This window comes from Arvicanthis niloticus, chromosome X (assembly GCF_011762505.2).
Source record: "Arvicanthis niloticus isolate mArvNil1 chromosome X, mArvNil1.pat.X, whole genome shotgun sequence".
In the NCBI taxonomy this organism is placed as follows: Eukaryota; Metazoa; Chordata; class Mammalia; order Rodentia; family Muridae; genus Arvicanthis; species Arvicanthis niloticus.
The window spans coordinates 106,369,483-106,394,175 of NC_047679.1; positions in this window are offsets into that span (position 1 = coordinate 106,369,483).

The following is a 24,693-nucleotide window of genomic DNA, read 5'->3' on the forward strand; positions in this document are numbered from 1 at the left end:
TGGTGAAACTTCTTAGCTAGCAGTGGGATTTTCTAAAGATCTCTTCCCTACATGCTGGTATTTCTCTTGCTTAATCTTATATTGGTATTGTGCATCTAATTATAGCCACTATCATTTCAAATGTAGAGATGCCTTCTTGTGTCTGGAAAAAAAAAGAGGTTTTCTCTGTAGTCATTCTCTACCTTTGGTTTTTGCAATCTTTCAATTATCTCTTCCTTGGTGACCTCTGAACCTTGAGAAGAGGATGTGATGTTGTGGTTTAAATAAAAAGTACCCCCCTTAATATTTGGACTTTGAACACTAAGTCCCAAAAGTTTAGTGTTGCTTTCAGGGCAGGGGTGGGGTGAGGAAGAAGTATATTATCACAGGCAGAAACTCAGAGCTAGTATCATCTCACTACCTCCATTTTATTCTCTCTGCTTCCTGCTTTCAGTTCAATATGTGAGCACACAGTATCCTGATCTATCATGTACAAGCAAATGGAACAAGGAAGAAAACTGTTTTCCATTCTAATATCCAACAAAATGTTTTCAAACCCTAATTAATTAAAAGAGACAAGAAAGAACACTTCATATCTATCAAAGAGATGATACAAAGTGATCTTTCAATTCCTAGCATTTATGTCCCAAATGCAAGAGCATCCACCTTTGTTTTTTGTTGTTGTTGTTTCTTCTTTTTTATTTTATATTTTATTTACATTTCAGATGTCATCCCTTTTCCCCATTTCCCTTCCCTAGAAAGCCCTATCCCATTCTGCCTCCTCCTTTTTGCTTTTATACATTTTTAAAAATATTAATCAAAGGCTTTATAAGTTTGGTAATGCTCAATCAGAAGTGTAACCCAATACCCAACCTAGATATATAAACTATCTTTGACAGGTGGAGACATGTGAACATCTGCCTCCATGCCCCCCTCTCTCTTTCTCTCTCTTATCACCTAGCTTCACCCTTCCTGTTAAAATAAAACTTTTCTCTCAAAATGCAATTAGAGCATAGTTATTTCTAATTGTACCAGTGAGGTACAAGATAGTCCTAATACCCAGTGCATCATTTTGGTGACTAACCAGAACCTATGTCATCTGTCCTAACTAAAGCACTTAGTTTTGAACCTGGCTTTTTTCTTGGCTTTAGAATGAATATCAGCTGAAAACTGTCCACTCAGATTTGTTTTCTCAAAGTAAATAGCCAGGATTGGCTATGAGACTATAGGTCTTCACTCCGTCCAAAATCCAGAATGACTGAGTTAACTGAAATTATGGGAAGCACTAAGCATAGCTTCTAAAACTTAGCCAATTTATAGAGACCGCTGAACACCTGGAAAGCCCCTATACTGAACGTTGGAGCATCAAATCTTCAGCCTTCTGGCCCAGAGTCATCTGACAGACATTAGTGATGCAGAATTATTAAGGGCTGATTACTCTGCCTAGGCAGATATAATCAGTCGACTAGTCTACAAGTGTGTCCTTTTCTGGACAGTAATCTGTCTGTAGATGGAAAGAGGCAATTCTTGCCTAGTGGCTGTCACCGCACAACTGGAGTAACTCCAAGGATGCTCAATTTCTTCTTAGAACCACAACAGGAAGCTGTCAGGAGAAGACAGGTCTCTAATCAAAATGAACATTAATATATAAATATTTGTAACGTCAATTCTACAGACTTCTGACGTTTTGAAAACCAACTATTGATGTAAGGTAGCCTGGAGTGTTGTCTGTTAACTCCTCTCAGCTATTTCTAAATAAAATATGGAAAACACCCTAACAATAAACTCAAAGCCCTGAATTTGCTATAGTCCCTTAACTCATAGGCTAACCATCCCAAATCAGTTAAAAAAGTTAAAGAAAGACTGGGTGTAAGCCTTGTATTCCTAAATGTGTTATACAGGCACAGTGCCCATGAGAGTATCAATATTCATCTCACTTTTATATCAATAAGAAGCTCATACCAATGAAAACCTTAAATTTGAAATCAAAGTAAATTTTGTATCATCTAAGAAATTATACTTTCATCTTGATATTAATTATACAGGTTTCTACCAATAGGTTATGGCTAAGCAATGAGTCCTAGCTAATCCTCCCTGTTCCAACAAAACCACTACTTTTCCCTAGAAGGACAGACCAATATTAACCACCTTAGTCCCCAAGCCCAGGGAATAGGGGCGCTGACTCTTCTTTAGCTTCTTCAAGCTGATTAAGTGCATTGAGATATTAGAAGGGCGGGGAGAGTAAATTGATAAGCCTCTGACACTGTGTCTTCATTGCATCCAGATGGAATTCCAGGACATCTGAAGTTTGGGCAGGTCTGTCAGTATGCTTGATGAGTTGATATACCAAGGCTGTGTATTCTGCAATATACAATTCTCAGAACAAGTTTTAGTATCAAGAAAAAAAAATTTTTCCTAGAGGGTTGACATATTTTTTAAAGATGTTGGATCTAGCAACTTTTCTTTTTTTCCCTTTTTAAAAATTGGTTGTAATGTTTACATTTCAAATTTCGTTCCCTTATCCCATTCCCCCCACTACCCAGGAACCCCTTATCCCATCCCCCCTCCTTGTGCTTCTATGAGGGTGTGATTTTTCAGTTTCTATGATGCTGTTTCCATTAATATAATTGCCTCCTAAATTTCTAAATCCTTCCCTTTATGTTATGAAATCTCCTATTTTTCTTTCTTTTTTCTCTTTTTTCTCTTTTCCCCCCTTTTTTCATCTTTTTTTTAAAATTGGTTATTATATTTACCTTTCAGATTTTATCCTCTTACCCCACTTCATCCCACCACCCAGAAACCACCTTTCCCACCCCCCTCCTCATGCTTCTATGAGGCAGTGCTCACACCTACCCCCCAAAATACCTCCTCCCCACACTCATATCCACCCCACACTCTGTGTTCATTTTTGTGGGACCAAGAAACTCCTCTCCCACCTATGCCCGACAAGGCCATCCCCCCCTACATATACTGCTGGAGTCATGGGTCCTTCCTAGGCTGGTGGTTTAGATCCTGGGGCCTCTGGTTGTTTTGTATTGTTGCTTTCCTCCTGGGGTCACAAACCCTATCTGCTCTTTCAGTCTTCTAAGTTTTCCATTGGAAAACCCTTGATTATATCAGTGGTTAGCTGTGAGCATCGTGTTCTGAATGTGTTAGTCTTTGGCAGACCTCAAAGTAGACAGCTATATCATATTCTTGACAGCATTCATTTCCAGCCATCCACATCAGTGTCTAGCTTAGGTGACTGTACATGGGATGGATACCCTGGTGGAATGGTCTCCTGATGGCCCCTCCTTCAGTTTCTGTCCCATGTTTTGTTTCTATATTTGCTCCCTTGAGTATTTTTGTTACTCGTTCTAAGTAGAACTGAGGCATCCACTCTTGGTCTTCCTTTTTCATGAGCTTCATGTGGTCTGTGGGTTGAGTCTTCGCTATTCCAAGCTTTTGGGCTAACATCTGCTTAACCGTGAGTAAATACCATGTGTGTTCTTTTGTGATTGGGTTACCTCACTCAGGATGATAATTTCTAGATCCATCCATTTCCCTAAAAATTTCTCAAATTCATTATTTTTAATAGCTGAGTAATACTCCATTGTGTAGATGTACCACATTTTTGTATCCATTCTTCTGTTGAGGGACATCTTGGTATTTTCCAGCTTCTGGCTATTATAAATAAGGCTGCTATGAACATAGTGGAACATATGTTCCAGCTTGCAATCCCACCAACAATGGAGGAGTGTTCCTCTTTCTTCACATCCTCGCCAGCATCTACTATCACCTGAGTTTTTGATCTTAGCCATTCTGACTGGTATGAGGTGGTATCTCAGGGTTGTTTTGATTTGCATTTCCCTGAGGACTAAGGATGTTGAGCATTTCTTAAGGTGCTTCTCAGCCATTCAAGTTTCCTCTGTTGAGAATTCTTTGTTTAGCTCTGTACCCAATTTTTCAATAGGGTTATATGGTTTCTGGAGTCTAATTTCTTGAGTTCTTTGTATATCTTGAATATTAGTCCTCTATCAAATGTAGGATTGGTTAGGATCTTTTCCCAATCTGTTGGTTGCCATTTTGTCTTATTGACAATATCCTTTGCCTTACAGAAGCTTTGCAAGTTGATGAGGGCCCATTTGTCAATAATTGATCTTAGAGCATAAGCCATTGGTGTTCTGTTCAGGAACTTTTCCCCCATGCCTAGGTATTCGAGGGTCTTTCCCACCTTCTCTTCTATTAGTTTCAGTGTATGTGCTTTTAAGTGAAGATCTTTTATCCACTTGGATTTGAGCTTTGTACAAGGAGATATGAATGGATTGATTTTCATCCTTCTGCATGTTGACCTCCAGTTGAACCAGCACCATTTGCTGAAAATGTTGTCCTTTTTCCACTGGATAGTTTTAGCTCCTTTGTCAAAGATCAAGTGACCATAGGTATGTGGTCATTTCTGGATCTTCATTTCTATTCCATTGATCTTCCTGCCTGTCTCTGTCCCAATACCATGCAGTTTTTATTACTATTGCCCTGTAGTATAGTTTGAGATCAGGGACGGTGATTCCCCCAGAAGTTCTTTTATTGTTGAGAATAGTTCTCACTATCCTGGGATTTTTGTTGTTCCAAATAAATTTGCAAATTGCTCTTTCTATCTCTATGAAGAATTGATTTGGAATTTTGATGGGGATAGCATTGAATCTGTAGATTGCTTTTGGCAAGATTAATCCTGCCAATCCAGGAGCATGGGAGATCTTTCCATCTTCTGAGATCTTCTATTTCTTTCTTCAGAGACTTGAAGTTCTTGTCATATAGATCTTTCACTTGCTTGCTTAGATTCTCTCCAACATATTTTATATTATTTTTAACTATTGTGAAGGGTGTCATTTCCCTAATTTCGTTCTCAGCCTGTTTATCCTTTGATTATAGGAAGGCTACTGATTTGTTTGAGTTGATTTTATATCCACCACTTTACTGAAGTTGTTTATCATGTTTAAGAGTTTTCTGGTCGAAGTTTTAGGGTCACTTAAGTATACTATAATATCATCTGCAAATAGTGAAATTTTGACTTCTTCCTTTCCTATTTGTATCCCCTTGACTTCCTTTTGTTGTCTAATCGCTCTAGCTAGGACTTCCAGTACTATATTGAATAGGTAGGCTGAGAGTGGGCAGCCTTGTCTAGTCCATGATCTTAGTGGGATTGTTTCAAGTTTCTCTCCATTTAGTTTGATGTTGGCTACTGGCTTGTTGTATATTGCTTTTACTATGTGTAGGTATGGACCTTGAATTCCTAATGTTTCCAATACTTTTAACATGAAGGGATATTGAATTTTGTCAAATGCTTTCTCAGCATCTAGTGAGATGATCATGTGGTTTTTTTTCCTTTGAGTTTATTTATGTAGTAGATTACATTGATGGATTTCCGAATATTGAACCATCCCTGCATTCCTGGGATAAAGCCTACTTGATCATGATGGATGATTGCTTTGATGTGTTCTTGGATTCAGTTTGTGAGAATTTTGAGTATTTTTGCATCAATATTCATACGAGAGATTGGTCTGTAGTTCTCTTTCTTTGTTGGGTCTTTGTGAGGCTTAGGTATGAGCATAATTGTAGCTTCAAATTATGAATTAGGTATTGTTCCTTCTGTTTCTATTCTGTGGAATAATTTGAAGAGAATTGGTATTAGGTCTTCCTGGAAGGTCTTATAGAACTCTGTGCTAAAACCATATGGACTCAGACTTTTTGGTGGGGAGATTTTTATTGACTTCATCTATTTCTTTAGGGATTATAGAATGGTTTAAATGGTTTATCTGCTCCTCCTTTAACTTTGGTACCTGGTATCTATCCAAAAAAATTGTCCATTTCATCCAGATTTTCCAATTTTGTTGTGTATAGGCCTTTGTAGTAGGATCTGATGATTTTTTTTTAAAATTTCCTCTGTTTCTGTTGTTATGTCTTCTTTTTCAGTTCTGATTTTATGAATTTGAGTATTGTCTCTGAGCCTTTTGGTTAGTCTGGCTAAGGGTTTGTCTATCTTGTTGATTTTCTCAAAGAACCAGCTCCTGGTTTGTTGATATTTTGTATAGTTCTTTTTGTTTCAACTTGGTTGATTTCAGCCCTCAGTTTGATTACTTCCTGCAGTCTACTCCTCTTGGGTATATTAGCTTCTTTTTGTTCTAATGCTTTCAAGTGTGCTGTCAAGTTATTAATGTATGCTCTTTCCATTTTCTTTTTGTGGGCACTTATAGCTATGATTTTTCCTCTTAGTACTGCTTTCATGGAATCCCACAAATTTTGATATGATGTGTCCTCATTTTCATTTGAATATAAAAAGTCATTAATTTATTTTTTTATTTCTTCCTTGACTAAGTTATCATTGACTAGAGCATTGTTCAGTTTCCACGTGTATGTGGGCTTTACATTGTTTTTATCCATGTCAAAGACGAGTCTTAGTCCATGGTAGTCTGATAGGGTACAAGGGATTATTTCAATCTTTTTGTATCTGTTGAGGCTTGTTTTGTGACCAAGTATATGGTCTATTTTTGAGAAGGTACCATGAGGTGCTGAGAAGAAGATATATTCTTTTATTTTAGGATGAAATGTTCTATAGATGTCAGTTAAGTCCAATTGGTTCATAACTTCTGTTAGTTTCATTGTGTCTCGGTTTAGTTTCTGTTTCCATGATCTGTCCATAGCTGAGAGTGGGGTGTTGAAAATCTCCCACTATTATTGTGTTGAGGTGCGATGTATGCTTTAAGCTTTAGTAAAGTTTCTTTATGCATGTGGGTTGCCCTTGCATTTGGAGCATAGATGTTGAGAATTGCAAGTTCCTCTTGTACATTTTTCCTTTGTTGAATATGGAGTGTCCCGTTCTTTATCTTTTTTGGTTACTTTTGGTTGAAAAAACGATTTTATTTGATATTAGAATTGCTACTCCAGCTTGTTTCTTGGGGCCATTTGCTTGAAGATTGTTTTTCCAACCTTTTACTCTGAGGTAGTATCTGTCTTTTCTACAAAGGTGCGTTTCCTGAATGCAGCAAAATGTTGGGTCCTGTTTGCATATCCAGTCTGATAGTCTATGTCTTTTTATTGGAGAATTGAGTCCATTGATATTAAAAGATATTAAGGAAAAATGAGTGTTTGTTCCTGTTATTTTTGTTATTGGCAGTGGAGTTATGTTTGTATAGCTACCTTGTTTTAGGGTTGTTAGAAGATTACTTTCTTGCTTTTTCTAGGTTGTAGTTTCCCTCCTTGTGTTGGAGTTTTCCACCAATTATCCTTTGAAGTGCTGGATTTGTGGTAAGATATTGTGTAAATTTGGATTTGTCATAGAATATTTTGGTTTCTCCATCAATATTGATTGAGAGTTTTGCTGGGTATAATAGTCTGGGCTGGCATTTGTGTTCTCTTAGGGCCTGTATGATATCAGTCCAGGATCTTCTGGCTTTTATAGTCTCTGGTGAGATATCTGGTGTTATTCTTATAGGTCTGCCTTTATATGTTACTTTGTCTTTTCCCTTACTGCTTTTAGTATCTTCTCTTTGTTTTGTATATTTTATGTTTTGATTATTATGTGATGAGAGGTTTTTTTGTTTTGTTTTGTTTTTTGGTCTAGTCTATTTGGAGTTCTGTAACATCTTGTATATTTATGGACATCTCTTTCTTTAGGTTAGGGAAGTTTTCCTCTATAATTTTGTTGAAGATATTTACTGGCCCTTTAAGCTGGGAGTCTTCACCTTCATCTATACCTATTATTCTTAGGTTTGGTCTTCTCATTGTGTCCTGAATTTCCTGGATGTTTTGTGTTAAGAGCTTTTTACGTTTCACATTTTCTTTGATCATTGTGTCTATGTTTTCCATGGAATCTTCTGAACATGAAATTCTCTCTTCTATCTCTTGTATTCTGTTGGTGATGCTTGCATCTATGACTCCTGATCTTTTTCCTAGGTTTTCTATCTCCAGGGTAGTCTCCCTTTGAGATTTCTTTATTGTTTCTACTTCCATTTTTAGATCCTGGACGGTTTTACGTAATTCCTTCACCTGTTTTTTGTGTTTTCTTGCATTTCTTTAAGGGCTTCTACCTGTTTACCTGCGTTCTCCTCAAAGTCTTTGAGAGTGTTCTTTATGTCCTTTTTAAAGTCCTCTATCATCATCATGAGAAGTGATTTTAATTCTGAGTCCTGCTTTTCTGTTGTGATGTGGTGTTCAGGCCTTGCTATGGTGGGGGAACTGGGTTCTGGTGATGCCAAGTAACATTTGTTCCTGTTGTTTACATTCTTATGCTTGCCTTTTGCCATTTGGTTAGCTGTAGTGCTACTCCCAGTCACTTATTCTGACTGGAGTCTGCCTTTCCAGTTATTTTGGTTGTGTCAGAACTCTTCGGGGTCTGGATGACTCTATGATCCTGAGCTCCAGCTGCTCTGGGTACAGTGACTCCTCTAAGATATTTCAGGATATGGTGTCTCCATGGTAGTAGACAAGCTAGGTGTTTGCTGCTCTGAATGTAGTTACTCCTCTAGGATGCTTCAGGATATGGTGTCCCCTTGTCTGCAGCACTGTTGGCTCTATTTTCTCTAGGATGCCTGCAGCTCTGCAGTCCTTGACCTCTCTTGGGTATCTCTGCAGCTCTGTGTTCCGTGACCTGTGACTTCCCTAGGGTGCTTCCGGACTCAGTTTCCAGAGGGGAGCAGATTGGCTGGGAGACTGCTCCAGCCACCAATATCCGGGCCAGGAGTGGAAGGGGAGTGGCTCTCCGCAGGGGCAGGGTCTGGATGCCAGGTGCACCCTGGGGTCTCACTACTGCCAGTTGTGCTTCTAGGGCCTACAGCAGTGTATGGGTTCTCCTACCTGCTGCTCTGCTGTCCGTGTCCTCCCTAGGGTGCCTTCGGACTTAGTTTCCACAGGGGAGTCAGCATCCACATTTGTAAAAGAAACAAATAGTACTAAAGATTAAATTATACATGGACCCCCACATGTTGATATTGGGAGACTTCAATATTCCATTCACAACAATGGTCCACAAAACAGAGAAATACTGGAGCTAACAGACATTATTAATCAAAACGACCTAACATACACCTACAGAACATTTCACCAAACCACAAAAGAATCCAATTTATTGTCAGTACCTCATAGAATATTCCCCAAAATTTGCCACATAGTCACAAATTAAATTTCAACAGATAAAATAAAACATGAAATAATCCCCTGTGTCCTATTGGACCACCACAAACTAAAAGTTAATTTAAACAACAGAAACAACATAAAGCCTACAAACTCACAGAAACTGAACAGCCTCTCTACTTAATGACTGCAGGGTCAAGACAGGAGTAAATAACACAATAAAGAATTGTTAGAATTCAATGAAAATGAATGTCCAACATACCCAAACATTTGGAACAAAAAGAAAGTAGTGCTAAAAAAAACTTCATAACAACAAGTTCTAGATAAAGAAATTGGATAGATCTCATGTTAACAAATTAACAGCACACCTGAAAGCTATAAAATGAAAAGAAGCAAAAATGCCCTAGAGGAGAAAGTAAATAATCAAACTGAATACTGAAATCAATGAATTAGAAATAAAGATAATAATACAAAAAATCAACAAAACAAAGAGATAGTGTTTGAGAAAATCAGCAAGATAGACTTAATTGTCTTTGGCCTCATAAAATAAGTTTTATGAAATATTTTGTCTGTTTGTATTTTGTGAATAGTTTTAAGTAGTTTTAGGATTCTCTCTTCTTTGAAAATCTGGTAAAATGTTTCTTAGCCAAGCTAACTATAAGACACACAGAGAAAATAACCAAATTAACAAAATCAGAGACAAAAAGTGGGGAACCTAACAGATACCAAGGAAATTCAGAGACTAGTAAAGACACACTTTAAAAGCCTGTACTTGATCAAATTGAAAAATATAAAAAATGAATAATTTAATTGATAGTACTTAACAAATTTAAATATTGATCAGATAAACAATTTAGATATACATATAACCTCTAAGGAAATAGAAGTAGTCATTAAAAGTGTTACACCATAAAAGCTCAAGGCAAGATGTTCTTAGCAACCAATTTTTACCAAACTTTCAAAAAAGAGACAATGCCAATACTACTCAAATCAATTCAAAAACAGAAACTGACAGAATATTTGCAAATTCATTTTATGAGGCCACCATACTCTGACACCCAAACCACACAAAGATTCAACTAAGAAAGAATTACAAACCAGTTCTCCTCATGAAAATAAATGGGAAAACCCTGATAATAAAATACACACAAACCAAAGACATATCAACATCATGTACCATGATCAAGTATACCTCATCCCTAAGATACTGAGATGGTTCATCACACAAAAATCAGAAATGTAATCCACCAAATAAACAAACTGAAAGAAAAAACCCACATGATCATCTCATTAGATTCTGGAAATCATTAGAAAAAAGTCCAACACTCTTCACAATGAAAGTTTAGGAAAGATTAGGGATACAAAAGCTATACCTAAGCATAATAAAGACAATTTACAGAAAGCCAGTAGCCAAAATCAAATTAAATGGAGAGAAATTCAAAGCAATTTCACTAAAATCAGGAACAAGAGAAGGCTATCCATTCTCTCATATGCATTCAATATATTAATTAAAGTTTTTATCAGAAGGAAAACTAAAGGATATCAAGGGAATACACATTAAAAAAGAATTCAAAGTATCACTATTAGCAGATTATATGATAGTATATATAAGCGAACCCCAGAATTATACCAAGGAACTCCTAGAGCTAATAAACATCTTTAGTGAAGTGGCTGGATATAAGATTAACAAAAAACAAACAAAAAATAAGTAGCCTTTTTATAGACAAACAACAAATGAACTGAGAAAGAAATTAGGGAGACAACATCCTTCACAATAGCCATAAATAATATAAGAGATGTTGTTATAACCCTAAGCAAGCAGATAAGATCTCCCATGCTCATGGATTGATTGGATTAGCATAGTAAAAATAATGTTATCCCACCAAAAGCAATCAACAGATTCAATTCAGTAGCTGTCAAAATCCAACACAAATATTTCCAGATCTTTAGAGGACAATACTCAGCTTGCTAAAAAAAAAAAAAGCAAAAAAAAACCCATATATTAGATAAAACAATATTATGCAATAAAAGAACATTTGAAATATTACCATTCCTGATTTCAAGTTCTACTAAAAAGCTACAGTAATAAAAACTTCATGGTATTAGGATAAATCTAGATAGAATTGAACTGAAGACCCAGCTATAACTCCAAAGACCCATTGAACCTGATTTTTAATTAAAAAGGTAAGAAATACATACTGGAAAAAGCAAAGCAAAATCATCAAATTGTGCTGGAATAACTGGATTTGTCAGCATGTAAAAGAATGCAAATTGATCCATACCTATAACTCTGGACAAAACTCAACTTCAATTAGATCAAATACATCAACGTAAAAAAGATTTACATAACCCACTTAATGAGAAAGTGAATCTTGAACTCACTGGCACAAGGGACAACCTCCTGAACACAATATCCATAGAGCAGGCACTAAGTACAACAATCAGTAAATGGGACCCCATAAAACTGAGAAGCTTCTGTAAGGCAAAGACACCAACAAACAATACTCCAATTTAAAATGGTGTACATATCTAAATAGAGAATTCTCAAAAGAGGATCTCAAGTGGCCAACATTAAAAAATGTACATCTTTAGATATCAGTGAAATGCAATTTTAGAACTACTTTGCAATTCCATCTTACACCTACCAGAATGGCTAAGATCAAAACAAAATGGACATTTCATGGTAGCAAAAATTTGAAACAATGGGAACACAACTCCATTACCTGTGGAAATGTAAACTAATACAGACACCATGAAAATAAACATGATGGTTCCTCAGAAAATTGAAATTTTCCTACCTCAAGACTCAAGACTCATTATTATACTCTTAAGCATATAACCAAATGAAAATTTCAACATTATTAGCCATCAGAGAAATGAAAATCAAAACTAAAATTCCCTCTTACATGTGGAAGAATGGGTAAGGTCAATAACACAAGTGACAGCTCATGCTGTTATGGATGGAATGCTGGTGGGTGTGAAAATTTTACACCAACTATGGTAATCAATATGCAGGTTCCTCAGAAAATTGGAAATTGATATAACTCAGGACCAAGTTATACTGCCCTTGGACATATATCCAAAGGACACTTGATTGTACCATGGGGACACTTGCTCAATGATGTTCATTGTGAATTTATTCATAATAGCCAGGAAATGGAAACACCCTATATAACATTCAACTGATGACTGGACAAAGAAAATGTGGTACATTTACACAATGGAGTATTACTCAATGGTTAAAAAATGATATCATGAAATTTACAGTCAAATGAATATAACTAGAAAAGATTATTCTGAGTTAGGTAACCCAGACCTAGAAATGTGTATATTGTATACATCCACTTATAAGTGAATGTTAGATGTTAAGTATCCAATAATCAAGCTAAAATCCATAGACCCAGAGTGGTTAGTTAGATAAGGAAGAAGGATACAAGAAGGAAGTGTGAATCTCTCTGGGAAGGGGAAGTAGAATAGAGTCTATGGCTGGGCTGGGAGCAGGTGGGGACAGGAGTGGTAGGAATCATGTATGGAATGTACTGATCAGTGTGGGAAGAGAAAGCTGAAATTGGGGGAAGAAAAGTGAGGAAACCTAGGGCACTGAAAATTTCCGAGATTCTATGAGTGTGGCCCTAGAGAGAGATCCTACTGATAGAGCATAATGAGATTAAACTGACAATTTTTATAGCCAGGCGACATTTCCAGTGTAGGACTGACTTACATTTGACAGAGTTTATAGACAAGGAGGTCCAGTGGAGATCCTTAAACAACCCAGGCTGATGCGAGGACAACAGGTTACTCTCTGAAAATGGACAGTGGACTCCATCATCAAAGGCAACTACCATGTAGCTCATTGAACATAGAGAAGTCAAAGGAGTGGGCTTGGAGCATCACCCTAAATTCTAGTGTCTTTCGTATGAAAAGGTATTCTGCAGGCAACAGAAAGAGAAAGCTGAACACAAACTCAGTCACAAAAATCTCCAACTACAACCTTTTCTGTGTGAAAGATGTACTGGGGCAGTGGTGACACAAAACTAACAGGTGTGACAACCAATATTTGGTTTAACTTGAGGCCCACACCAAGAGAGTAAACCCATACTGTATACAGCTTGGATAACCAGGAAGTAAAGACTGGATGGAATCAAACTGGCAAAAAAGACAAAAGATAAAAGAAAAAAATGAAGAACAAAAAAAATTAGGGGAGAGTGTGAGGGAAGAGGAGAGAGATGAAATGAACAAATACAATAGAAAAGAGAAGAATAGAAAGGAAGAGAAGGAAAGGGATAAGAGGAGAGGGGAGGGGAGGGGAGGAGAGGAAATGAAATTGGACAGAGGCAGGCAGACCTCTGAGTTCAAATTTAGCCTGGTCTACAGAGGAAGTCCCAGGACAGCCAAAGGTACACAGAGAAATCTTGTCTTCAAAAAAAGATATTACTAATCATATTCTGCTTGTCTTGTCCAGTTGTCATCAGAGAGGCTTCCTCCAGCAGCCATTATGCAGAGAGTCTATGTTGAAGGGCTCCATCAGATTCCTCTCCTCAGAGATCAGGAAAACCAACAGAAGAGGGAGATGGAAAAGGGAGTGGTGGACAGCAGAATGTGGCCCACCAAATCAACTAACATGTGTTCTCAAAGACTGAAAGAGCAAGAACAGGACAGGCATGAGTCTGTACCAGGTCCTTGGGCTGTCTATGCGTTATGTCATTTTGCTTAGTGTTTTGTGAAACTCCTAAGGATGGGAGTGGGTGTATCTCCAATACTTTTTTCTTTTCTTGAGACTTTTCTCCTGTTGGATTGTTTCATCCAGCCTTGATAAAATGAGGGTTTTCACCTTCCTTGTCTTATTGTATCTTGTTTTGTCCTGTATAGTTTTCTAGGAGGCCTGTGTTCTTCTAAAGAAGAAATGGAAGGAGAGCAAAGTTATGGTAGAGGAAATGGATGTGGGGGTGAGGAAAGTTGGAGAAGAACTAGTAGTTGACAGGAAAACTGTGGTTACAATGTATGAGAAAACAAAGAAAAACATCCAAAGAAAACCAAAAGCATTTTTTTTTTTATTTTTCAATAACTTAAATGTTATACATCACTTTTATTTTCCTACTTATATACAAAAACAGTTAAAGGTTTTTTAAATCCTGTATTGTAATAAATATAAGATTTAGTATAATTTTGTACTAAATACACAATTGATACTTGTATTTTTGAGTAACTATACAATAATATATTTGGACCAAAGTTACAATTTAGCATTATTTTTACTTTGTTCTGGGGTAAACATTTAACTTCCCTACTTTGCTTTGTTGGATTTAGTTTTTAGTATTGTATGTTGGAGGATAATTTAAAACTTAATTCTGAGGTTCATCTTGAATGGGACAGCTTTGTTTTTCATAATAATACCTTTTAAAATTTGAGGCTCAGACAACTATGGTGATAGCAATTACAGTCTGTCAATAAAAAAAAATAGGATAATGGTTTTCTGATTGCTGCTTTTATAAATTCACTTATTGCTGTGGAACCAGGAGGAAGTATTCTTTTTATTACACTACAATAGAGAAGAGAAACTACCCAGTGGACTGAAATAATTTCCTTGTTAAGCTATAGATTCTATAAATAATTTTAATGTATACCTTTCATATCCACCTTTGTAAACACTTCCTTTAGTCCCCTTTAACAAACAAGCATGCTGTATGTCTAAAAGGCTGGTGCACTGCTAACAGTAAAATTAATTTACTTAATCAAATTTGAAAAATATATTATAATGAAAATATACCCAAAAATGTATGCAGAATTTAAAAAATTCTAAGCCTTATATTTTATATTTTTAAAGAGAGTTTACACTCTCTCCTAGAAAATAAGAAGCATAAATGCTCATAGCACATTTGTTCATGGTGATTTAACCTGATTGAATGAATATACAATTGAATTTTTTAAAGTACAAGAAAAACAAACATCATTAAAGGGCATTTGACAGTAATGGAAAATAAAATGTCATTAATCTCTTAAGAAAAACAAAAGGACTGTCTAGCTCTAATGTGATAGGATGTTTAATCCTGTAGATAACTGGTGCACCAGATAAGGGGGATGAAAGGGAGTTTGGGGGGAGCCCACTCAGAGGTGAAGGGGATGGGCAGTGGAGGAAAGAACTCTGGTATTGAAAAAGGGAGGGGGTCAAGAAATGGTATATAAATAAATAAAATAATTAATACAAATACAGTACATACTTGAGCCAGGCAGTGGTGGCGCACGTTTTTAATCCCAGCACTTGGGAGGCAGAGGCAGAAGGATTTCTGAGTTCGAGGCCAGCCTGGTCTACAGAATGAGTCCAGGACAGCCAAGGCTATACAGAGAGACTCTGTCTCAAAAACAAACAAAAAAAACTTACAGATCATATATATTGATATTAAATTAAACTGTGACCTTTTTAATTAGAAAAATCAATGAAATATTGAGGACTGTAAAAACATCATTCATCTCCCAACACATTGATACAAGCTATGAGGGTTTTTTTTCATTTTTTTATTTTATATTTTATTTACATTTCAGATGCCATCTCTTTTCCCCATTTCCCGTCCCTAGAAAACCCCTATCCCATGTCCCCTTTTTCTTTTTGCTTTTATACAATTTTTTAAGTGTTAGTCAAAGGCTTTATATGTTTGGTAATGCTCAATCAGAAGTGTAACCCAATACACAACCTAGATATATAAACTGTCTTTGACTGGTGGAGACACATGGACATCTGCCTCCATGCCCCCCCTTTCTCTCTCTCATCACCTTGCTTCTGCTCTCCTTCATCTTCTCCTCTCCTTACTCCATCTCTTCCTCTCAGTAGTCCTTCCCCCTTAGCTCCTCCTACATATCACCCTTCCTGTTAAAATAACACTTTTCTCTCAAAATACAATTAGAGCATAATTATTCCTATTTGTACCAGTGAGGTACAAGATAATCCTAATACCCAGTATTATTTTGTTGACTAACCAGAACCTCTGTCGTCTCTCCTAACTAAAACACTTAGTTTTGAACCTGGCTTTTTTCTTGGCTTAGAATAAATGTCAAAAGCTATGAGTTTTAAGATCTGTTTCATACATTTATCTGAAAAGATATGTCATGCCCACAATGAGAAATTTCCCAATATCATAGTTTGCTTACCAGTATGCATAATACTATAAATTATTTTGTATAAATGCAGTATTTTAACCAAGTATATACAAGTGAATATTTTGCCCTTTAAGGTTATTATGTGCTCAACAGGGTTATACAGTTTAAGACTGCCGACCTACTAAATGATACCACACACATTGAGTCTACTTCTGCTCTACCACATCAATTAACAATAAAAACTATCCTGCATATGCATACCCATAGGCCAACCTGATATAGGCAATATCTCAATTAAGAATCTCTTCCTACCTGATTGTTGGTTATGTCAAGTTGAGTAAAAAGAAAAGAAAAGAAAAAATTAAAAATAAAAAATAAAATAAATAGCATCCCTCAAAGAAGGCAGGACAATTTCTTTTGTGGACGATGTAATCTTCCACAAACTGTTCAACTCTTTATTTTAGTGAAAAGGAGCCATAGAAAATAAAAAATGAATAATCAATCGTTGGATTTTGATAAAATTCCATTTCTAAAGCATTTAGCCAGACTGAGATTTTAGTTAACCAACTCATGCTGGAGAAGGAAATATTGGAAATATATATATATATATATATATATATATATATATATATATATATATATTTATGTTATATGCTGGTGGATTATTGCTCATATAAGTGAAGTTTTTAAAAACAGAAATGCTGGCTTAGTAATGTGGTGATTGTAGGTTGTTCTCTAAGATCCTTGCTTATCCCAGGGAGTTGGCTAGGCCCTATAACAACCCCTTCATTAAATCAACATAATAACTACATTCTAAATATTTATCCTTATCCACACAGATAAGAATAGCTCTCAGCCCTCATCACATAAACTTCCTTTTATAACAAAGAAACACAACTGCAGACAAACAACAACCAATCAATATGCAAGGAACAACTGATCATATTGTACTAAGCCACAAATCTTAAATATAAAACACACTCCTGCACCTAATGTCCAGGGTATGTCATAGAAGAGGGAGAAGAAAGATCATACGAGCCAAAGAAATAGGAAGTCTGCTATGAGGATAGGTCTCCTGGCATTTTGGGGAGCTTAAACCTACAAACTCTCAACAACATGGCTGCCTAAACAAGACCTGAATAAGAACACCACCAACAGACATGTATTCATGGAGAAGGCAATTCTCATAGAGCAAAGAACTTGAGTTAACTCAGAATGCTGAGACTGGGAGAGATAATCAGAAGTTTTCCTCAATAACCTATTTAGTACCAAATGCTCAGACCTAAAATTGTATACATACAAGTAAGATTTCAAGTACTGAGCAGCTCAGGATGTATTTTTGTATTTAGAAACACACACACACACACAAACACACACACACACACACACACACCAATTAAAGAAAACAGCAGCCATGAATTTGAAAGTAAACAACGGGAGGGTTCATGAGAGGTGTTAGAGGTAGAAAAGGGAAGGAGGAAAATTAAGCAACTATAATTTATTTTCAAAAAATGTAGAAAAGAAAGTAACATCTTCAGTATATTTTTCAAACATATGAAAAAATAATCTTCTAAACTATTCCCTTCAAAGGCTATTGGCTGACTTTTCCTTATCTGGGGCTTTGCATATTGATATATGTAAATAAATTTTACCTAATTTTTAATATTTATTGAATCTGGCTTTTGAGCAACCATGTAAGATTTGTATTTGTCACACAAATACATTCTCACATAACTTCCACCAACTTTTTTCTTCAAGATTATAAGAAGAAGAGTGATGGGAACAAAAACCAAAGTATTAGCATAGTTTTTTTTCTTTTAATATTAACCATATAATTGGCCATCACAGATTCTATACAGTTCTGCTCAACCTGGATATAGTAACATTATATCTTATATTTTCAAAATTACTATTATAAAGTAGCAACATTGCTGGGGGGGGGTCACCAGAATATGAGGAAATGTATTAAAGTGTTGCAGCATTAGGAATTTTAAAAACCAATACTATAAAGTGTACAATTAATCTACCAGATAAAAATTAATACCAGGTGAGTTTATAGTAATAGTCCTCTGAAAATACTACAGACCTTGATATAATGGCCACTTTAATATTATATATTTCTTAATAACTAGATTCTTTTGATTTAGTGAAAGTTAGAGAGATTACCACATACTAACATTTTCTGTGACTTACTTTAAAAATTTATTTCTTTTCTTCACCCCTACACTATTTTTAAACACGTTTCCCATAACAAGGATATGTAGGCCAACGTAGGAAGTATAAATCATATTAATCTTAAGTCTGTTGTTGCTTGCTAGACTTAACGATGCTAGTTCTTAGAGTAGCAAATATATAACACAAGATACTATACAGACAAGAAGAAAACATTCTTGGGACATAGTAATTTAAGGCTATGCCAACCAAAGTGGCAAGGACAGTAAGTTGTATATTTAAGGCTTGAAAAAGCAAATTTTAGTGCTCTATTTTGGATAATCTTTATTGTTAACTTTGATAGTATCTAGAATAATCTGTAACTATGCCTTTTGGTGGGTTTTTGCATACATTTCTAATCATCACTAATCAACTGCTCTCTGATAGCAGCCCAAGTATAAGGAAATCTGTGGAAAAATCAGTGTTGTTTGCCTGCCAGACTTTATATTGTTTACATGTGAGTATGTCTATCTTCTGCTGCTGTCACTGAAGAACATCAGAATCCATGCACTCTAGCCTCCCACATGGATGGAAGACTAGCAACTCTCTAGAATCCTCCAGATTAGGAATACTGAACATACTTCATGATCTGAGCCACTATGGCGTTCTTTTGTAACTATCCACCCCTTATCAGGTGTTAGTCATTCTAGTCAATACAGTTTATAATAAACCTATATTTTATTGGCTATCATCTTCAAGAAAATTTTGAATTACATATTCTTATGTTATATCTCTGAATTAGGAAGGGCAACCATGGAATGCTAAGTATCAAATCACCAAGAAAATAACTGAGACGAGTAAAAGTTAAGTGTCAGTTATGACCCTTGGATAAATGCTATAGTTTATATATATGGCTTCATGCTGGTTTAAGTGAAGTTTTATAATTGAGAAATCATCCTGACTTAGTAAAGGGTGTCGGTGTAGATTCACAATGCTATACTTTACTTCAGGAATCTAACTCTGAAAAACATAAATCTCATTAGTTACAACTAACTAATATCCTGAAAAAGTATCAAAATGCAATAAATCTATTTTAGCAAATTAGTAAACAATCACAATACTCTTTATCAGGTAGTACCCACTCCTTCATTTACTTGATAGTAATAAATTGCCATGCCAAAGCCAAAGCCTACCCCAGTATTGTATCTGATCTTAGGATGAGACTGAATATGTTGTTTAATATTTGCTTTACATCTTACTTGTACAAAAATACTTAACATGTGTCTTTGTTACTGTTTGATTACTGTGAAAAGACACCATGAGTAAGAAAACTTTTATAAAGAAAGACATTTAATTGGACCTGGCTTACATTTTTAGAGTTCAGTCTACTATCATCATGGCAGGAAGCATGGGAGCATGCAGGAGGACATATTCCTGGAAGATTCAAGAGTTCTATATCTTGATCTGAAGGCAAAATCTAGAAGAAAATTCTAGAAGAAATATCTGAATCATACTGACCAGACTTGAGCAAAATCATGGGATCTCATATGATCCTCTGGGTTCTTCCAAAGGGCTTGGGTTACTTCTCCAGCTCTGCCCTCTATATCACTTTAGACTCTGGCTGACACCATTTCACTGATGCTGCTGGTCTTGGTTTTTATCCCATGGTATTGGCATCTGCAATACACTGGGGTCTTCTTTTGTAACTAGGCTATACTTTGAACAATAGCATCTCATGTCTCATAGGCTCTCTCATGGTTCCAAGCCTCAACTTCATTGCCTAACCCTTTCAGGCCTAAGATACTGAGCCTTCAACTGCCACAGAGATTGTTCCTTTTCCCCAGTGCTCTTTCCTGGTCTCTCAAAGTACAAAGGCTCAACTGCATTCCAGACCCCTTTTATGTCTTCAAAGTCAGCACTACCTGGGTGATTCTTACACATTACCTGACCACCAGCAGGAGGTCTATCTCTGGAACAAAGTTTCTTTGTTTTCTCAGTAAACACCTCCCAGAAGATTTCACCTAATCTCTTCTCCAGATAAACAGCATAAATAGTACCAGTAATTTCTATTCTTGGCTCTAAAGCAAGAATGAATGGCATGCCCAAAACTGCCAAGTTCTGTTGGTTGCTGGGATTAATGGAACATGGCCCTCTAGTCCAATTATATCTTCATCAACTTCCTGTTTTCAATGGTTTCCTTCACTACATAAGCTTGGCTGTCTTGGAACTTGCTTTGTAATTTGACTGTGAACTGTGTGCCTCTCCAACCCGAGTGCAAGGATTAAAGTGGTATACCACTAAGCCTGGGCCTAAGCTTTCCTTTACCTAGAACTTGCTCTGTACCAGGCTTGACTTGAACCCAGAAATCTGCTTCCCTCTGTTTCTAGGGATTAAAGATGTGTACTAACATGACTGAACCGAAGATTTTCAAGGCCACTATGCCTCAAGATTTGGACCAAAAGCTTATGTCTTCCAGCCTCAAGATCTGGACCACAGGTATATCCTCCATTTCTAGATTGTAGTTCATTCCAGATATTATCAAGTTAACAACCAAGAACAGCAATTCCATCACTTTACAATTTGGCACACAATCATATCTCCTTATACTCAATGAAAACAATAACCAGGTCATAGTATTGACTAACATAAAGTGACTATCCCTTGTTCAACTGCAAATGCATAAACAGTAGGTTATCTGGGTAGAAATTTGCCTCCAAGGTCAACACTCCCACAATTTCATTTGATATATACATGAACATAGGATTTAGCTCTATCCTACTTCCTTGTACTCCTTTAATCTTTAAAGCACATATTTTGTATTTTGGTACCTCAGTGTGCTATGCTTGATAAAAAACACTCTACATAAGAGTGAAATACAGAACAAAACCTAAATTGGGTTGCTTTGAGACTTCCTTTGTTAATACAATTAAACTAAATCTCTTTACATTAACCTCAGGGAGACTCTTCAAACTCGGGCAAAATACAGCCACATTCTTCACCATAATACCACAAGAATGGTTTATTTTTTAAATTTTTTTATTAAATATTATATTTACATTTCAGATTTTTATCCCCTTACCCCATCCCCCCACCACCCAGGAGCCCTCCTATCCCATCCCCCTCCTCATGCTTCTATGAGGATATGCCCCCTACCTACTCCCCACTCCCACCTCCCCACCCTCATATCCCCCCCCCACTCAGTGTTCATGGGACCAGGAGTCTTCATGGGACCAAGGATCTCCTCTCCCACCTATGCCCAACAAGGCCTTCCTCCCCTACATGTACAGATGGAGTCATGGGCTCTCCCTATGTGCTCCTAGGCTGGTGGTTTAGACCCTGGGGAGCTCTGGTTGGTTGGTATTGTTGCTCTCCTCATGGTGTCATAAAACTCTTTCAGCTTCTTCAGTCTTCTCTCTAAGTTCTCCATTGGGAAACCCCCCTTGATCAGATCAGTGGTTTAGATGTGAGCATCTGCCTCTGAATGTGTCAGACTCTGGCAGACATCTAAGGAGACCAGCTATATCAGGCTCTTGTCAGCATGCACTTCCTGCCATCCACATCAGTGTCTACCGTTGGTGATTGCACATGGGATAGATACCCAGGTATAGAATGGTTTCTAATCTACACACTAAAATTCTCCTCTGAATCCTATTGAGCCCGACTCCCACAGTTCAAATTACTCTCAGCATCACTATATTCCATGCTTAGTGGCCCATTAGGCCACACTTAAAGCATTCCATTGCTTACAAAGTCACAAAATCCATACTCTTTTAAACAAAAGCATGGTGAGGCCTATCATAGTAATACCCCAGTCCCAGTTACCCCCACTTCTGTCTTAGTTAGGGTTTCATTGCTGTGAAGAGACTCCATGACAAAGACAACTTTTTTTGAAGGAAGATATTCTCTTAGGGTTGACTTATAGTATTAGAGGTTCCATCTATTAGATGAAAGCATGAAATGTGCCAGCATGTGGGAAGACATGGTGCCAAAGGAGCCAAGGGTTCTGCACCTTGATCTTAAGGCAGGGAGGAGACTCTCTTCCACAGGCAGCCAGGAGGATAATCTGGATCACACTACCCAGACTTGAGCATTACATGAGTGAGACCTCAAAGACCCACATCCATTGTACACATAGTCACACACTTTAACAAGGCTATTGCCTTTTCCAATAAGGCCATATGTCCGAGTATTGCCAGCTTTCCATGGGCCAAGCATATTCAAATCACCACAATATTGTGTCTACTTGAAACATTGAAATTTATCTTTAATTGTTTGACTCTTCTGATTCCCTGATACTTTTCTCCTAAGAGAACTAGATCAATAACTAAAACTGGTATGTTCAAAGTTCTACTATTCAAAAAATCCCACCTGAAGCACCTTTAATATATTACCTCTAAAAGTCTACCAGACTATATCAGTCTATTATAATCTCTGCCTAAAAAGTTGTACCAATTTCCCTCACTTTCCTTGTTAATTCCAACATATATATGACACTAAACAATGCTCTACTCCAGTAGTTTTGTTTGCTTTTTAAAATTTTTTATAAATGTAAATACCATGTGAGTAGGATTTTCTGCTCAATATTATGTTACAGATATATCATATTAAGTGTATAGTTCTGCTTTGTTTTCAGTGTTTGTAATGTTTTTTTTAAAAATGTGTTAAATATATTATTCATTTTGTTAAAAAATATTTTGTTGTAAATACATTGATGGGTGATTCTCATTTTTCTATTAAAATATAATCAATATACAAATATGAATCTATCCTTTAGTGAGAACATCTAGATGAGTGATCTTATCATAAGATATTGAACTTTTAGTTTCATGATGCCATTCCAAATTATTTTTAAAGCTGATGAAATAATTAAACTCACAATCACCATCTTAGTAGGCAAAAGAGTGAGGAGATGGGTGGCTTGCAGTAGGGGAGGACCAGAAAGGGGGACAACATTTAAAATATAAATCAATAATAAAAAGTAAAAAAACATGAGAATATTCTTCTTCCACAATATTGGCAGTAGTTAGTGTTAGAATATGGACATAAATAAGGCAATGTGTTCTGCAGACTACAACTTTATAAGAACAATTGCGCAGTTGGAGCTGTTGGAGTGGGTGTTTCTAAGGTTGCTGAGTTCTAGTTGGATAGCCTCATATTCAAGTTCATCTGGGCAGTGTTAACTGGATTTAGGAATTATCACATATAAAAGAAGACATGAAATGGGAAGGAGCACATAGGAGGAGAAATACCTGGTGTTTGAGGAAGAAAAAAAACAAAGTTATGATTGTATTGTCACTGTATGGAACAATGAGAATTTATTAGGATTATAGTTTAGATGGTTAAAAACCTATAACCATTATGGCAGAGAGCATGCTACATTCAAGGAGACACTTAGACATTATAAGTCGCTAGTCTCTCTGGATTCCTGTTAAAATTGACCTTTTAATCTCCATGGCTAATGAGCCAGTTGCTATCTGGATCTTTTAATTTCTGAAGATACACATTAAATACTGACCTCTTTCTTTTTTTAAGTTTATTACCATTCAAATAATATATTTTGTACATTCTCTAAGTCAGTCTTGGGTTTTTTTTTAATAAAAAAGGATAGCATGTACATCCAAATGTGCAGATATATTCACAGAAAATTTCTAGTTCTAATTCTACATCTGTGGTAAAAACATTCATGATCAAAGCAACCTGCGAAGAAAAAGGTTTACTTCATCATGATATTCACTTATCATGATGGATATCAGAGCAGGAAATGTAACACTGGGTTGCTTTTCTTAGATGTTCAGTTTGTTTTTTCATGCAACTCTGGAGTAAATGTACTCCATAGTAACATCCTACCCATAGTAGGATGTCCTTCCAAATAATCACCAATCAAGAAAATGTCTCACAGATTTGCCCTTAGGCCAATCTGATGAAGGCAAGTCCCTAAACTGGTTCTTTCTTCCCAAACAAATTTATTTTCTGTCAAGTTGACAAAAAAAAATGAAAAGAACCAACAAACAGCCTATGTTTTATACCAACTAAACACCTATAGCATTTAGATATCCTGATGAAATGTTCTGCATCTATCAGGGAGAAAACAACTCAAAAAATACATTTTCACTTACTTATATGTACATTGCGCATGTGAGATTACTTTCTCTTCATTCTGAAACCCAGGATATTTATGTTTAATTATTCCTTAAGATTTACCTTAGAGATGTATTGTTTGTGAAAACATGTATTCTGTACACTTTCCAAATCTGAGGCTTGGAATTTTAATAAAAAAATAATAACTAATACATACAAATGTGTGCTATTATCATGAACAAAAACTCTAACCCTGTAGAAACTAAAATCATTTGGGTCAAGAAGCAG